The following is an 11,012-nucleotide window of genomic DNA, read 5'->3' as shown; positions in this document are numbered from 1 at the left end:
AGTTTTGAAATTATTTACACTACAACAAAAATAACTATTAGCAGCAATAAATAGTGTATTCATTTTTAATATAAATTTACAGGTAGGATATTCTATTTAAAAGAGTATATTCATTTTTTTAATATAAATAAATGGCATGTGGTAATTAAAAGGGGAGGTGGCAATTTCACTTGTTATTTCAAGAAAGGAAAAATGAGTTGGTTATTTCCAACAAAACAACTAACATCTACAAGGGCATATATATGTGAAAAGTTGAACAGCGAGGGCCCGAATGAGCCAAACTTCAAACGGGAGTGTATCTAGATATTTTCGCATAGTTTAGAGGCATATTTGACCCTTTTCTCTTAAAGAAATAACCACAATTATAATGTTACCAAAAATAAATTAAAGAAACACATAGAAGGGTTGTGTTTCCATTCTACTTTTATATGAAGTACATTATTATCCTTTCACGCAAATGAGATGAAACATTTTTTATTTATGTGATTGAGGAGAAACATTTTTGCTTGAACTAAAAATTATCATCTTCGTGATCCACGAGAATCCAGGATCCATTTTGTTGTTGAACCATTCCTTTATTCTTCTCAATCCGCCATTAAAAAAAGATAAATTTATTGTCTAAACATTTTTTAGATATTTATGTGGAGTCCAGAGTCAAAAGGACAATTTTTTTCCTCCAAAAAAACATAAAAAATATATATATATATAAAAAAATTAACCAAAAAGACAAAATCGCTACTGAAGGAGGATATCTTGTAAGTCCGATTAAAATCCCAAATTTGAAATAAAATATATGAACATTGAAAGCTATAAACTAACTAAAAATATATTAACAAAGTAAATTATAAATAATATTTTTATCTATAAATAAAATAAAATAATATTATTTACAAAATTTTACAGACCAAATTTGAAATAAAATATATAAACATTGAAAGCTATAAACTAACGAAAAATATATTAACAAAGTAGATTATAAATAATATTTTTATCTATAAATAAAATAAAATAATATTATTTACAAAATTTTACAAGCCCAAATTTGAAATAAAATATATAAACACTGAAAACTATATTAACAAAGTAGATTATAAATAATATTTTTTAATCTATAAATAAAATAAAATTATATATATAATGTGGCCGGTGCCAATAATATAAATGGTATGTTTTGGGGCTAATAATCGAATTTTTGAAGCGATTGTTTGCGTGGATAAATGAATAAGTTTTTTTTATCACAAACTTGTACTTTCTTTGACGCTATTTAAGGCATAATAAGACTACCCACATACAACATTTTTGAAATATTTTATGTTGTCAATTATCGTGATTTATAGTATTTTTACGATAGATTCACTTCAAGAATCAGTGGAATTTTTTGTATTTTTTTCAAAACATATTTTATATTGTCAATTATCATGATTTATAGTATTTTTATGCAATTTTTAAATATAAAAAAAAAATAAGACAAATAAATTAAAATGGACCCAATATATGTTATTTTTGTTGTCTCAATTTATGTGACACAAATGAAATTTGGAGAGTCATCCAAATTTTCATATTTTTTTAAAAAAATGTTTTAAGTTATTAATTATTATGATTTATGATATTTTTATGTAACTTTCAAATAACGTACATTACTGGTCATTTTGTCCTAATTTATGTGATATGGATAAAATTACAAAATTAACCCTTTTAAAATGTCTTTCAGATATTTTAAGTTGTTAATTATTATTATTTATAATACTTTTTTGGTAATTTTAAAATAATATGTGTTATTTTTTCTGTCTCAATATATGTGAACTTGATAGAATTCTGAGAGTCAACGTATTGTATTATATAGCTTTTAAATATTTTAAATTGTAATTATTGTAATTTTTAATGCTCTTTAAGTCATTTGTAAATGATATATGTTGCTTCGTTGATTGGGACTTTTCCATTTGTGACACATATATATAGATATTTGGTGCCCGTGCCAGCACGGGCCCAATAAATATTAATTTTCTTTGTTTTAATTTATGTGATATAAATGAAATTTGAAGATCAGTTCACTTTTTATATGTTTCTTAAAAATATATTTGAAGTTATTAAATTGTTGTGATTTATAGTATTCTTGCGTTAGTTTTGAATAATATAGGTTACTCATGTTTCAATTCACGTGAATAATCATAAATATTTTCAGTTGTTAATTTATTGTGAATTCTAGAAACTTTGACGTTATTTTCAAATAGTACATGTTACTTATTCTATTCCAATTAGTCAACCAAATTTCTTATATGATTTAAAAATATTTTTAATTGCTAATTATTGTGATTTATAGCATCTTTTATGTAACTTTTAATAATTTAAAATTTGTTCAAATTCATATGACAATGACAAGATTTCAAGAGTCAACGCAACAAAAATTTAATTTTTTTAAAAAGTTGTACCTCTAATATATTTTGTAGCTAAAATATATTCTCTCCGTCCACTTGTATTTGTCATGTTGCGCTTTTTAAAAGTCCATTTGACTAATTTTCAAAGTTAAATCAAATTGTATTGATTCGATATTTTAAAAAAAAGAAGGTAAATATGCAAAATCTATACAAAAAGTACTATAAATTGTAATTTTTTGCCTATGCATACAATGAAAAAACACATTGTAAAATATTAGTTAAAATTCTTATAGTTTGACTCTAAAAAGGAAATCATAACAATTAAAAGTGCATAGAGAGAGTAATAAATAGGTAATTAAATTTCAAGAAGTTTAAAATAAAAGATTGGAAAAAAGAATTAGATAGATAACATATATTGAAAATTAAAAACATATAAATAATAAATTGGCTCAAATAAGGTCAAACTTTTTGGTTAATAAAGTAGTAGGTAATTAATGGTGTTAAATTGTCCAATAATATAAATTTTAAAGGTACAACCATAATAGAAGAATGTACAACACTATGAAACACATATCATCCAACACTTGTCATGTGCTAAGTGGTAGATATTCCCACTTATTATATATAGTAATATATATATATATATATATATTATGTCGGTTTGGTTTGGGTTCGGTTTGACTTTTTTTCATATAATACCAAACCAAACCAAGAGTGGTCGGTTTTTTTTTTTCGGTTTGATTTGATTCGTCGGTTCGGTTTGACTTATACACCCCTATCTGTGACTGTTGACACCCAATTTTGGACCTCCACAATGTACATTAATTATCGAGCTTCTTAAATTTCAAGCATTTAAAATAATTAGTGTTATACAAGTTTATGAAAAATAAAATAATTTGCAAATTATTTTAAATAGTTTCGTCACTTTTATAATTTTTAAAATAGATGTGTTTTATATATATATATATATATATATATATATAGTATACTTTATAAATATTTGAAAGTCATTACATTTTCAAACTAAATATTTTATTAATTTAGTTTAGTTTGAATTATAGTAATTTTTAGTTAATTAGTTTAATTATCTTAGATTTGAACCAATTATTTTATTTCGCTAAAATTAAGAAGCTCATTAATTAGTTTTAATAATTCGATCTTAGTTAGATTTCGGCCGAAGTTGCAAATTAAATTCAATATGACTATACCTTATTTGCAATTTTAGCCTTTTTCTTTGGAAAAATTACTTAAATACACAACACTTCTTTACATATTCTCAATATTTCCCTACTCTTTTACTAAAATACAAAAATCCCTTATTTTCCCCCAATTCAACTTAACCGGATACTTTATTAGTTTAAGTATCCGCCCGTTATTAATTAAAGTATCCGCACTGCTATATTATGCATCCGCCCGTTAATTAAGTATCTGTGCTGCTAACAACTTAATAATTTAAGTATCCGCCCGTTATTAATTAAAGTATCTGCGCTGCTATATTATGCATCCGCCCGTTAATCAAGTATCCGTGCTGCTAACAACTTAATAATTTAAGTATCCGTCCGTTATTAATTAAAGTATCCGCGCTGCTATATTAAGTATCCACACTGCTATATTATGTATCCGAAAAACACTAAAAAAAGGGATTTTTGGTAATTAATGAAAGAGTAGGGAAAGGAAGTAATTTATTTCTTATACTATGTCATTTGCCTAATTTTTACTTTTTCTTTTACTTCTTTTTTTTTAAGCCTTTGAGAAACCAATTTGGGCCCTCTTACTAACATTTCCAACAGCCCACTCCCATTTCCTTTCAATTCACAGCCCAATAACAATACATCAGTAACCCACCAAAACAGACCCATTCAACAATACACTATAACAATACAAAAAATAACCAACAACGTACAACTACAAAAACCCGACCCACTTCCCTCTTTCCCCTTCACAAAAATTTCAGAAAGTTGTACACGTTAACAGCAACAACAACTTCAAATGCTCACAAGGACCGACAGAGCCATTAAGGCTCGATTGTAGCAGCGAAGCACGCGTTTTCGTCCTCTTGGATCGAGATCATGCCACATAGCTTGCCAAGGACGTTAGAATCAATCTGAGACGTCCATCCCCCCTTTTTCCCTTTCGGAATGGGGCGAATTTCTTAGAAAAAGGTGTCCCCCCCAAAAGGGTGAAAGACTTTCGAATTTAAAATTCGGAATGGGCCTTGAATCAGATTTCACCCCTTTTCCTCCCAAATTTTTCAAACCCTAGTAGTCTCCTATATATATTCTCCTCTTGTTCATTGTAAAGGGGATTGGGAGTTAGAATTTTCGAGCGGAACTATATTGAGCAACTTAAGTGGAAGTTGGATAATACTCCGAAAGAGAAAATCAATTCGTTTAGGGTCTTTGTGTTATTTTCTTCCCTATTACAAATTTCCTTTGAACTCAAGGGAACTATTTGGGTATTCTTGCCCAGATTCTTGGCTACTGTTTGAGTTCTGAAGTTGGTGGTAAAGTCGTGGTCCTTCTAGGCTCGTCTCGTCTCGTCTCGTTTGCTGCCCTAAATAAGGTAAACAACTTAATTTTTTAGTAGATTTCGAGTTTAATATGTCGACTTGGGATTCGATTCATTATTTTTCTCTACAGTCATGTTGACACAAGATATGCTTGCGTGTTGTGTATGTTGCCAGTCGTTTTGTTTCTAAGCTCGAAAATATGTCTCCGTGTGCGGACCTTTGCTTGAAATGTTGATGATTCATACTTATAATTTTGTCTTGTGTGTGTTCACTGTTGGTTAGCTACCATTGTTGGATTTGTTCTCTTAACATGTCGTAGGTCGATTATTTGCTTGTATATTGACCAACATAACCAATCTGGACCGATTAGCTTACTACCTATGTCTCGTACCAATTTTGGGTTGTTTAAAGCATATCTCTTTGATCGATCAGTAAAATTATGAGTTCGTTTATAAGTTGACATGATTTGATGCTTTAAAATTCTTCACTCAGGGTCATCTCATATTGTATATCGTGCTGGTCTTCTAAAATATGTTGTGGTCAAATGTCGTGATGGTTCATGTTTGTTGTCGGTCTTGACATGTCTCGCTACTCTTGCGGTCATCAAAAAAGAAAAAAAAATTCAGCTCAAAGTTGGCATTATGAAATTGAATCAAGATTCTTATTTTATTAGTTTCATGTTTATTGTTTGTCGGCTAACTGTGAAGTTTGGCCGCAAGTAATTAATTTAATTTTTTTGTCACCCTTAGGATAAAAATCATCGCTTTGCTTTGAGTTAGTTTAATATCGGCTGATTACTCAATTTTTTGAAGCTTAGAAATCACTTTTTTTCAATGTGTTGTTTTGTTAGTCAAAATTTGCAGCAGCTTTCCTATGTTTTTTTTTATTAATTTACAGTGACTCTTTAACCCATAATACATGTTTCCGATTTGTAGAATAGGTTACCCTTTAAACTTATGTGTTCTGTTTCTTTTTCTTTGTATTTTGGTGCACAAAATATTGTTGGATAGCAATTCATGACTTTGTTGGAACGATTCTAAATAAAATTCGTTATGGTTGGATCAATCGTTTGAAATCGGGTCATATGTCTACTTCATTTCGAAGGATGTCCTCTTACCTTGCAAATTTCAAACTTCTTAGATCGATAGTTCATTGTGTTTATTTAATTATTTGTGTTGTGATTTTGAACTTCTTATTATTCTCCGTTTTGCATGTGAAATTTGGCCGAGTCTAATTGACTCAAATCCTTGCATATCGTTGAGTTGTATCGGGTTCGAGTCAGCCTCATCTTGTCCGAATGAAAAGGAAGGAATTACAGGGGCTGGAGATCGAAAACATATTCTGAAAAAGCTAAAATCAGGCTAAAAATGACATGTATACACTGATATACATGTTGTGTACGTTAGTATATAGACGGAAACGCAGTATACGAGTTTGAAAAAATGAAAACACAGGTTGCAGGCATCAAAAGGATTGTATACGCTTGGTATATGGTTCGATATACAGGAAAACGGGTCAAAATACGACCCGTATGTAAAATATACACTCGCTGTATCACGATTTTTAGGAGCGAAAATGGTGCTAAAAGAGGCCCAAAACGCAGCCATAGGCCCAAATTTGACATGCTCTTCCTTTCCCTCCTTTATTTATTGTAAAAATTAGGCAAATGACATAGTATAAGAAAGAAATTACTTATTTTCCCTACTCTTTCATTAATTACCAAAAATCCCTTTTTTTAGTGTTTTTCAGATACATAATACAGCAGTGTGGATACTTAATATAGCAGTGCGGATACTTTAATTAATAACGGGCGGATACTTAAATTATTAAGTTGTTAGCAGCACGGATATTTAATTAACGGGCGGATGCATAATATAACAGCGCAGATACTTTAATTAATAACGAGCGGATACTTAAATTATTAAGTTGTTAGCAGCACGGATACTTAATTAACGGGCGTATGCATAATACAGTAGCGCGGATACTTTAATTAATAACGGGCGGATACTTAAACTAATAAAGTATCCGGTTAAGTTGAATTGGGGGAAAATAAGGGATTTTTGTATTTTAGTAAAAGAGTAGGGAAATATTGAGAATAGGTAAAGAAGTGTTGTGTATTTAAGTAATTTTTTCTTATTTATTTTATTGTATTTGACTAACACTTTGATTACAGTAAATACAGAAAATACAGCAAAATTACAGAAAATACAGAAATTACAGAAAATACAGCAAAATTACAGAAAATACAGAAATTACAGTAAATACAGTAAATATGGCTAATTTAAACAGACTTTACTTTAATAGAGAAAATGCAGACAAAAATACAGACAGATATTTAAACAGACTTTACTTTAATAGAGAAAATGCAGACAAAAATACAGACAGATTTTAGCAAAAATAAACACAGAAATTGGCAAAATAGCAGAATAACAGAAAATCAGATTTTTGTAAATCCTACTCAGTACTCACTCTTACTCGTGTCTGGTCATGTTTATCTTATATGTGTCCTGTTTTTCCCTTTTTTACTTTTTTTTTTTTTTTTTTTTTTAAGTTACTACCCCGTTCATCTCTTCCTTTTAACCTGTATTCTTAAAAACTTCTTCATTAACCCCACCTCGGAAAACGACCAATAATATGTCCTGTGAATGTTGCGGACTTTTTTTAAGGCCTTATAAATATCCTAGGAATTTACAGGTTAATCCATCGTTGTTATTAAGAAGTTAAAAGTCTAACCATATACTAAGGGTAGTTTTACAAATATATTTACATTCTCAACATTAATTTAAAACAAACAAACATAATTTACATATATTTTTAGGAAAAATACAGGAACCATAAAGACTTACATGACTTAGACTGAGAGAGGTTTCCCTTTCGGGAACCCCGACTGACTCTTACACACTTAAACAAAACTTTTTTACAAGCTGGATATTACAAGAGGGATTTTTAGGAGTTGTTGGATTGAGTAAGGGAGATGGTTTTTCTGGACATTTGGAAGGGGAATATGTTGTGTGTTTTGCTGGTTCTTTTTTCTTGTTCTTCTTAAGTGTAGAGGAGTGTCTTTATATAGAGGTTGAGGGGGGTTTAAACATAAAACGTGGAAGAATCCTAATGGCCAAACGTGGCCGACGCACTAAAATAATAGAATAAAAAGTAACGGCCTAAAATCGGCCAACATTAGCTCGAATAATTCATGCCGGGTACACATTGGGCCCCATCGCACATGCATTATTCTTACTTTACAAGACTTTGACGCAAAATAATTCACAAGACTTTAACATATTTACAAGACTCTAACACAAAATAAGACAGACGCGTGCTTATCAGTTTTTTCCTCCTTGGAGGATAGTGATAAAGTAAGCACTCACATGACAAATGTGGGCATACCCACATGGCACACTTTTATTCCTACTTTAAATTTTTGTCTTGTTCTCCTTCTTCTTTCTTCAGTTTGTCTTCATGTATCAAGGTTGTGAAGGGCTTCGGAATCAAAACTCATTCATGAATCATCATCTGCATTTGGATTTTGAGCATCCTGATAATATAAATGTTCTCGATAGTCTTCTTCTCCTGAACTGTTGGATCTGGTTACGTGATTATTAGTATTTCTTGGACTAATATTAGGTCGGTTTCGTTCTGTATCTGGTACTAGTCTGTCTCCGTTTGGATCTGGATTTGGTGGAGTAATTACATGTTTTTCTTGTCCCTGTTGAAAAAACTGTTCTAAAGTCTTTTTTATTATGTTCTCTATTTTATCATGTTTTTTCTTTTTATGGAGCATAGTCTTTTTTGTTATTGCTTCTACCGGAATAAATGATCTGGGTAACCTGCGTCTGGATGAAGAACCTTCACCTTCACTTTTTGGCAAAGTGACAGTCATAAACGGGTTTGATGTGTCTTTACCGGCTACCGTTTGAACCGGACTAGCTGTATCATTATTATCCGATACAGTGGATCTTTTTGCATTCGTTGGGGAATGCACACCCTGCTATCCATTTTTTCGAGAGATGAAAAACTCTTTTCTGAGGTCTGTGTACTGATATCAATCTTTTGAATGGAGTCTTTTCCTTTGAGTGATTTTATCTGCTCCATTAGTTTAGTGTTTTCTTGGAGTAATGCTTCTACCTTTGCATTTAATCTTTTGAAGGCCTCGGTCATGGAAGAACAATGGTCACAAAAGATTATTTTGTCGGTGTCTTTTTGGATATTGTATTGAGGGGTCTTTTGGGGATTTTGTCTGAGAGCTGGAGAAATATAGTAATTTGGACCAAGTATCCCTCTTGCATAGTCTAGTGCTTCATTAAAATCATTAAAACCTTTAAAAAGAGGAGTTTTAACTCCATTTATAGACTCTACTACTTCTATCCATGTTTGAAAAATACCGTTAGTCTTGCCATGTATTACCACATAATATTTAAATTTATTCTCTCTACTTTTGTCTGTAAAGTATTGACATAAAGCATTTAATGAAGCTATAAAATATTTATTGTCTTTTTTATTATATGTCATCCATAAATTGTCTGCTAAGCATTTCTGAGGTTTGTCTAACACACATTCTGGCAATTGTCTGAAAGATAAATTTGAATTCGGGTAACATATTAAACTATGCTTACCGAAGTAAATACGATCCATCATATCTATTGATGGTGTCTGAGGTCTAAACTTCATGTTACCTAATACAGTCTGCGCGTATGTGTCTGATGCTGAGGCTACTCCTTTTCCTTTGTCTATTGAACTGGTTGGTCTCATGCTGAAAACAAAAATATACTTAAGTTATTTTAATATTTAATCTACTTAACTGATCCACTAGACTATTATCTTTTCCTTTTATATATTCAAAAATAACATTTGGATATATAGATATAGTATCCATAAAATTTAACCATCTTCTCTTGCTACTAGCCTTTTGATTTATTTTTTGAAGAAATTTAACTATGGCTTCACAGTCAGTTCGTACTAAGATTTCATTTTTATTTAAAATATATAACTTAAAACTATTAAGACCATATATTATTGCTAGGACTTCAGCATCTATGCTGCTCATATTTCCTTTTTCTTTATATTTTCCACTTTGATAAGCACAAATTTTTTCTTCTATCTTGTCGCTGTATTTATTGGGTCTAGCTTTTAACACAGCTCCCCATCCTTGGAAACTACCATCGGTCTCAATTATTAAATAATCAGTTTCTAGTGGTATACTTAATTCTGGAATATTTTTAACTTTTTCTTTAATTTGTTGGACTAATTTAATGTCTTCTATATTAAAATGTTTTTTGCCCTTTGCTACCTGTTTTAGAGTATAGTGGTCCTGCTAGTTTTCCTAAATCTTTAATGAAATTCCTAGCATAATTTACTAGTCCTAAAAAATTTTGTAAATCTTTTGTATTATCTAATTTATCCGGCATATCTAAAACTTTTGTTGCTATATGTGGTTGTAATTTAATTTTACCTTCTCCTAATGTTACTCCTAGAAAATTTATATGATTTTTACATAATTCTATTTTCTTTTTACTTACTATTATTCCATTTTTTACAAATAATCTAAATACTGTCTGTAGATGTCCTAAATGTTCTTTAATATCTTTACTAAATATTAAGATATCATCTACATATACTAAGACAAACCTTTTATAGTCACCAAATATAGTGTCCATTTTTCTTTGAAATATGGGAGGGGCAGTTTTTAGTCCAAATGGCATGACTAACCATTCAAAATGTCCTTCCGGGCATGTGAATGCTGTCCATTCTATACTTTCTTCATGCATTTTTACCTGCCAATATCCTGACTTACAGTCGAATTTACTAAATATTCTTTTTCCTTGGATTCGATTGATTAATTCATTTTTATCAGGTAATTTATATGCATCAGTTCTTGTATTATCATTAAGTCTTTTGTAATTAATTACCATTCTTGCTTTACCTCTTACTATTTCACTATGATTTCTAACCATAAATGCTGCTGATCTATGTTTTGATGTAGATCTTCTTATTACTCCTAAATTTAGTAATTCTTTTATTTGTACACTAAAGTCTTCCAAGTCTTGATTAGTTGCTTCAATGGCAGCTGTTTTTATTATGTATTCAGGGTTTATGATATTTAATTTACATACTACTTTATTATTCTCCCA

This window comes from Solanum verrucosum, unplaced genomic scaffold, assembly GCF_900185275.1.
Source record: "Solanum verrucosum unplaced genomic scaffold, falcon-dt-bn FXZP01001278.1, whole genome shotgun sequence".
In the NCBI taxonomy this organism is placed as follows: Eukaryota; Viridiplantae; Streptophyta; class Magnoliopsida; order Solanales; family Solanaceae; genus Solanum; species Solanum verrucosum.
This window is presented reverse-complemented; position numbering follows the sequence as displayed.